General features: G+C 42.3%; 1 protein-coding gene across 1 annotated transcript in view; it reads right to left on the reverse strand.

Annotated features, from left to right (window-relative positions):
• The window catches only part of si:dkeyp-14d3.1 (transmembrane protein 132C), a 152,834-nt gene that overhangs the window by 79,100 nt on the left and 66,852 nt on the right, over nt 1–6,882 (reverse strand). The window lies entirely within an intron of this gene.

Raw genomic sequence — 6,882 nt, forward strand, 5'->3', positions numbered from 1 at the left:
TGTTAACTTCCTTGTAGGCGGGTACTCTGTTGAAGTTTAAAACTATTGGATCTGCCCAGAGCCACCCTGGTAGCCTGGCTCCGCCCTCCTACGAACTGTCTGGTAGGACCAGGCTAACAAGAAGGAAGATGACAACAACTATCGACTTACCACCGCTAACGTTAGCCTTAGCTAACTCCTTCACCACTAACGGAGCGAGCTAAAAAATCAAACTTTTCCTGAACCCTGTGAGGAGGAGGGCCACAACATCATGGCCACCAACAAAACTGAGCAAAGATTGTTTTTGTTTGGGCTTTAACTTCTGGATATTAAGCAGAGTTGCCACAACAGACAGTATCTTTCTCCACCGCCATTACCAAACTCACCGAAGGTTACTAAACCTCAGCGTCATCGTTCTCAGTCACTCCCTCTGTTCACTGATTGGACCGATAAAAATTTGACCGGAGAAAACCCAAGAATATACCGCAAACCTAGACGGAGTACTGAAGGAAAATGACAATTGAGTGGAAGTACGTATGAGGGCGGAGTCAGGCCACTGTTACACAGCATTCCAGCACACAATTAAAGAGGGAAGTCCGGTGCAAGACCTACAACAGTTAGGTAGAACTCTCCTCAAAGTTTGACAATCTGACAATGCCCTCAAATATGGGGAAGAGAACTCTGTCTCTGAATGCGTTTTCCTTTGAAAGCCGCAGAGCTACAATGGAAACCGCATTTTGTGAATATTGTATTTAGTATTGCAGTATAACATTATTTCAGTTATAAGGGAAGTAAAGAGACAGCAGACCACATAGAAAAGAAGGTTAAACAGTGTTTAAAAAAAGCCACAGCGTTTTGCTGACAGTATTAAGTCACACTAAACGTAACTCTTCAAAATTGTCAGAAATCATGGGAGGCTGGCGAGTATTCATTTCCACTGTAGTAAGTCCGAGCCAAACTAAGTTGAACAAAGAGAAGAGAATGCAGGTACTAAAGAAGCAATCAGAGAGCACAGAGTGGTCCACTCCCAAATCGTATGCCATTTCATGTCATCATGACCCTTTCTTAGATAAAAAAAATGATGAAAATCAAGCTGCAACTACTTTATATTTTATCCTCTTATTCTTTTTCTCTTTCAACTCTGTCTTTCTCTTTCTCTCTCTCTCTCTGTCTCTCTCTGCCCATCTACCCTCACAATCCATTAAACTCCTTAGGGCCATCCTTAATAAATAGTGATGAGATAGAAGGAGAGCTACTTCTCAGCGGTGCAGTGAAGGGAATAAACATTTCCAGGGGAAATCCAATAAGGTCAAGGCTGGACGACAATGGGAGTCCCCAACCAGTGGTTTGTATCCCGTTTGTAGCCCTGGCTGCACTACAGTTACCTCCGTGCCCTGTTTCCATCTGGCTTGTTGGCATGCATCCCAGGGTGTGGTGACCTATTCTGACCATTTCTCTCCACTGACTCCTCCGAGAGCCATATGCATCCACAATGAGCTGCTCCCCTAGTAAGCAATTCCTGCTTTATTGTGTCACCGCCTACATAAACAGTGTGCAGGGAATGCAATGGTTCAGTGGGGAATGGGGGGGGAACAAGGGGGGGAGCTGCAGTGTGGGGTAATGGCAGAGAGACAGCGGGAGGACAGTACTTTGTGATGCTTTGTGGTTGTCGGCTAATGGGAGAGTGTAAAGCACCGCGCTCATCTGCGAGTCTGCTTCTTCACAGACCATAACTGCCGCAAGAGCAGACACTGGAACGTGTACACACACACACACACACATACACACACAAACTCATACACACACACACACACACACACACACACACACACACACACACACACACACACACACACACACACACACACACACACACACACACACACACACACACACACACACACACACACACACACACACACACACACACACACACACACAAACAGGGGCAAACTCCTACACTCCAATTCTGAAGCAACTCATCAAAACAGGCTTATTTTATTTCTGCAATGTATAGTAAGAAATGGAAACCTTCGCAAAGTCATAAAATAAAATATATTAAAAATATTCCATGGATTTCTACTGATTTTGTGCTTCTGTGTGTCTTATAGTACATGCCAGGGGTCCTGTCTTCATACATTGTGGCATTATTGATAGATTTAGCCCACCAACCCTCCCTCTTAACTTAGAAATGACTGAGCTGGGGTGTGTGCCTGCTTGTTGATTAATGCATGTGAGTTGGGTAGCCATGCTATAAGCATTGCTCCAAGGATGACAATGTTTGTTGGTCCATCGTTTTGGTCCAGAGCAAAGTATGTCAACAACTATTGGACTGGTTGCCATAAAATTTGGAACAGATTTTCCATTACACCAAGACGATGAATCCCAATGCCCTCGGACTTTTCATCTGAGGCCAACAGAAGATCAAAGTTATGTTTCTAAGGTAATTTCCCATTTTTTGGGGATCAATAAATATCTATCTTTCTATCCTAGTGAAATATTTCACCATCTACCAGATGGATTGCCATCTGTAAATAGATACTGCTAAATAGATACACATTCAAAATAAATACAAAAAATACATTGTAAAATATTTCAAATGGCAAAACTATCAAAATTGTCTCTATAAATGAAATGCACACAATGGCTTTAGTGATGGTGACCCCTTGATTTTTCCTTGAGTTTGTTGAGGAAGCCTTAGCATTAGCATGGACAGGGGGACACAGTAAGACACATAGGCAAGATTGGAGAAAGCTCAGGTTGCGGTTATCCAACAGTAACATCAAGACTATCTTAATGTGTGGTTCAAAATGTTGGCAAAAAAACAGAGCTTATATAAAAATGATTGAGGCATTCCACAATGGGTGTCTGGGAAAGATATTTGGCATCTTGAAGATCAAACATCAAAAGCCAGAACATCAACGCTGGAATAAGGCAGCAGTGCATCCGTGATGGCAGGGCCATGTGCTGCGAATAGACAAAGATTGCATCCCAAAGGATGCGCTGAGGGAAAAGAAAACCTGGAAGACCAAAAATGACCTGGCGCAGAACGGTACTACTGACGAGCTAGCCAAGATGCGGCTCAATATGTTGCCATGGATGGGGAATGGTGGAGGGAGGGCATTGTGACTTGATGTCAGGGGAAGGGGAGGTACAGGGGACGAAGCGGATTACATAACTAAGAGACTTTTCCTTATGCACCATCATGAGGTTGACATATGTGGTTTGGAATGAAATGTCTCAACAGGCATGGGATGGATTGCCCTGAAAGCTGGTACAGACTTTCAGGTTGCCCTCGGGATGAATTGTTGTAACTTTAGCTATCGCTGAACTTTTCATCTAGTGCCATAATCAGGTCAAATACTTTGGTTGATGAATAAATACCTGCAAAACCAATGACATTTCCAGCGGCCTCAGTTGTACTTTGTGTTCCAAGCTACTAAGGTTTTTTATTTATTTATTAACCATGCCAACTAGGCCGGTATGTCAAAAAGTAAATTTTGAACAGCAAATGCAATGTATTAGACAATAATGTACCTTTTTCTCATGTGTCAATGGGGAAGCCACTAGATGTTGGTAACATGCTCTACCTAAAGCAGCAGCCATTTCCCTCACATGCCAGGAGACATGTTTCCTTGCCTTTTCATTTTTGAATCACACAGCAGAGATTACAGAAGTACCCATTATTATGCTGAGTGCCTATAAAAAAAGAGGGGAAACACATTTTGTATGGAGATCTGTTTGCCAATTACTCCATCTTTTGTGTAGACACGGTGTGAGCAACAAGAGAGGAGTATTGGACAATCCATTTAAAAAATTCATATGATTGCTATCATGGAGTGCATTTTGTGGTGTTCTTGCAGAATGTCTCCACCTAATTGGATTTTCCCCGACATTTAAGAGAACAGTGAGATGGGGAAAAACCATACTTGAGGGAAAATAAAGTGGCAAAGAGAAATAGAAATAGTCAATAATACTTGTGTGTGAGATAATTTAACTTTTTTAAAATATTTGTTCAGCTTTCCCTCTGCAGTTTCATCAGATAGAAAGGTTTTTTGCAGTCAAACCAGACTAATTTAATTCAGCAAATTTAAGAATGAATCTTTTTTATTAATGCAACATGTCTGGCTGCAGTTAGTGTGAGGGTTTGTGAAATTAGTCCTTGAGCCTGTTGCAGTATCATCCCTTGTTGGAGGATATTACAGTGTATTTGCGAGGAGCTGATTTAGAGTGTACAGGTAGTGAGGCTCAACAAAGGCTGAAAGTGTGTATTTCCACTTTTTCCTGTATGGGGACAGCAGGCAGGAAGCCCCAGGCTAATCTGCAGATGTCACAATGTGTGTGTGTGTGTGTGTGTGTGTGTGTGTGTGTGTGTGTGTGTGTGTGTGTGTGTGTGTGTGTGAGTGTGTGTGTGTGTGTGTAAACACAACCCCTTTCAGTTTGAGCACAACAGCAAATGCTCTCAAAACTCACAAAAGCCACCCACAGAAAAATGTGGTAAACACACAAGCACACATGCACGCGTGCACACACACACATAGTGTGCAAATGTACCCATGCACATATATACCCATGCATGTATGGCTTGCACATGTATGTACACACAACCTCAAATATACACATAAACTCATGGGAGCATGCCTCTGTTAAGCTGTGACGAAGAGATAATGTCACAATGTTGCCTTTGGCAATAGAGATTAACCCGCACACTTCTTTTTTCCTCCTGTTTTTCCTCCTTTTCATTTCATTTCCAGTTTTGAGAAAATGGGGGGAATAAATAGTTTCATGCCCAGAGGAAATGGTTAGAAAATGGGAAACTATTCTGGCTCTGCCGCACATTGATGTCTCATCTCTGGTTTCTTTTGGTGTGTTGGTCAAAGTGTGCGTTGATTGATTTTGAGGAGAACCAAATAGTTTCAAATCATAGGAGTATCTTCCCCATGTCAATGCACAGTGAAAAGTTAGTGGTAGCCTTCAGAGCTGAAGTTTGTCTCACCCAAACTTCTCAGGAAATTATTTCATTGCTTTCAGAGTTGCCATAGCTACCTCTTGTGATTAAAAAAGGAGTTTGAGAACAGACTTGCATACATCCTACGCATAGACAATATGTGTGCATGCCTACTGCAATTAAAGTCAGGTAATGTTGTTCAGCCTCTTGCACACAGGTATTGCTGCATTCTTGCAGAGAAAATGGCTAAATCGCTTCCAACTTTAAGTTGTCTCTGAACTGCAACAGCAAACTGGTGCGCTGCCACAATGATTTTGACAAACAAGAGGTATAATTGTTCCATGGTGACGCAGTGAAAGTTGTTCCACGTTAGAACAGCCACCTGAGCGGTGAATTAAAAAAACTGAAGAATTCAGGGAAGATATTTTATATGAGCATTATGAAAGAATTTTTTTTTGTCTTCACAATCACATTAAAAGGACAAACCTAAGGGGGAAAATTACATTTTAGTCACCAGGTTTTGCCTGAAGTTACCGTAATTGGCACTTTGCTTTGCTGGAGTTAAAAAAAAGCTCCCCGATTGAACACAAACACATTCAGTATTCCACCTGTAGTACACCAATGCAATATTAATTCGGTAGTCTGACAAATGGACTGATGAATACAGACCTGTACACTGACACAATGATGCGATGGCATCATGGCACAAAGCTGTGTCTGGTTTTGGAGAACAGGAAGGGTGCAGAGAGAACTGGGTCGTTCAGGGATAATACAGCATGGCATTGGCTTCTTAACCTTCCTCCAGTGCCCAGGGTTATTCACATCAGCCAGGAGCTTCCTGTCTTCTTTCACACATCCATCATCCCCCGCCCCACAACCATGTCTCCCCTTCCCAAGGGGCTACGGGAGCTGGTAAAAGATAAGCTTTGTGTCGTGGCAGAGGCAACTGACACCGCTTCAACAACATGAGGATTTAGCCTGCGAACAGACAACTAATGCCCTGCACGTGCTAGGAATCTCTTATACTAACCCGCACCCATCTGCTCATGTATGTTTAAACATTAATGGAAAGACACACGCACACGCACACGCACACACACACGCACACGCACACGCACACACACACACACACACACACACACACACACACACACACACACACACACACATACACTCATGCTTGTGCAGATACATTCAAAAGAGTGACATATCACAACGGAGGTACCCAAGAGTTCACACTGAGACAAGCAGGCACAGGCAAACACACACACCACGAGGTAATGAACAGCCGGCCGCAGGAAACGGCTCCCAGCATGGCTTACTCTAATGCTCACAAAATTGCTTTTAATTGGTGGAAGAGAATAAATCAATGCAAACCATGTTTAGAATACTGGCAAACTGGAAGAGAAGAAGAAAGAGGGCAAAAAAAGAGCAGAGAGGAACAAAGGCTGACGTTTGCAGATCATCAGACAATGTAGGGCTGGGCAATATATCAATATTATATCGATATTGTTACATGACACTAGATACTGTCTTAGATTTGGGATATTGTAATATGGAAATATGGTGTAAGTGTTGTCTTTTCATGGTTTTAAAAGCTGCATTCAATTAAATTTCGTCCCAAAAGGATTAATAAAGAGAAGTCTACAGTAAGTCTAGTCTAAGTCTAAGTGTATTACTGTAAAGTGACACAATTTTCGGAACTTACCAGACTGTTCTAGACATAGAAATAAAATCATTTTTATTTAATCATATTTCATGTTCACATAAATTCGTGGTGTATTGCTATCTTGAGGCAGTGGGCAGTGACTGCGCCATTGACCAACAAAAACCTGGTATAGAGTCAATAGAGCAGCATTTCATTGTTATTTTGACAGTGCATTAGTAAAATGCGCTTAGGCTTGTGCACTGCACGCACACTACGCTTGTTACACACACACACACACACACACACA

Source organism: Etheostoma spectabile, chromosome 5 (assembly GCF_008692095.1).
Source record: "Etheostoma spectabile isolate EspeVRDwgs_2016 chromosome 5, UIUC_Espe_1.0, whole genome shotgun sequence".
In the NCBI taxonomy this organism is placed as follows: domain Eukaryota; kingdom Metazoa; phylum Chordata; class Actinopteri; order Perciformes; family Percidae; genus Etheostoma; species Etheostoma spectabile.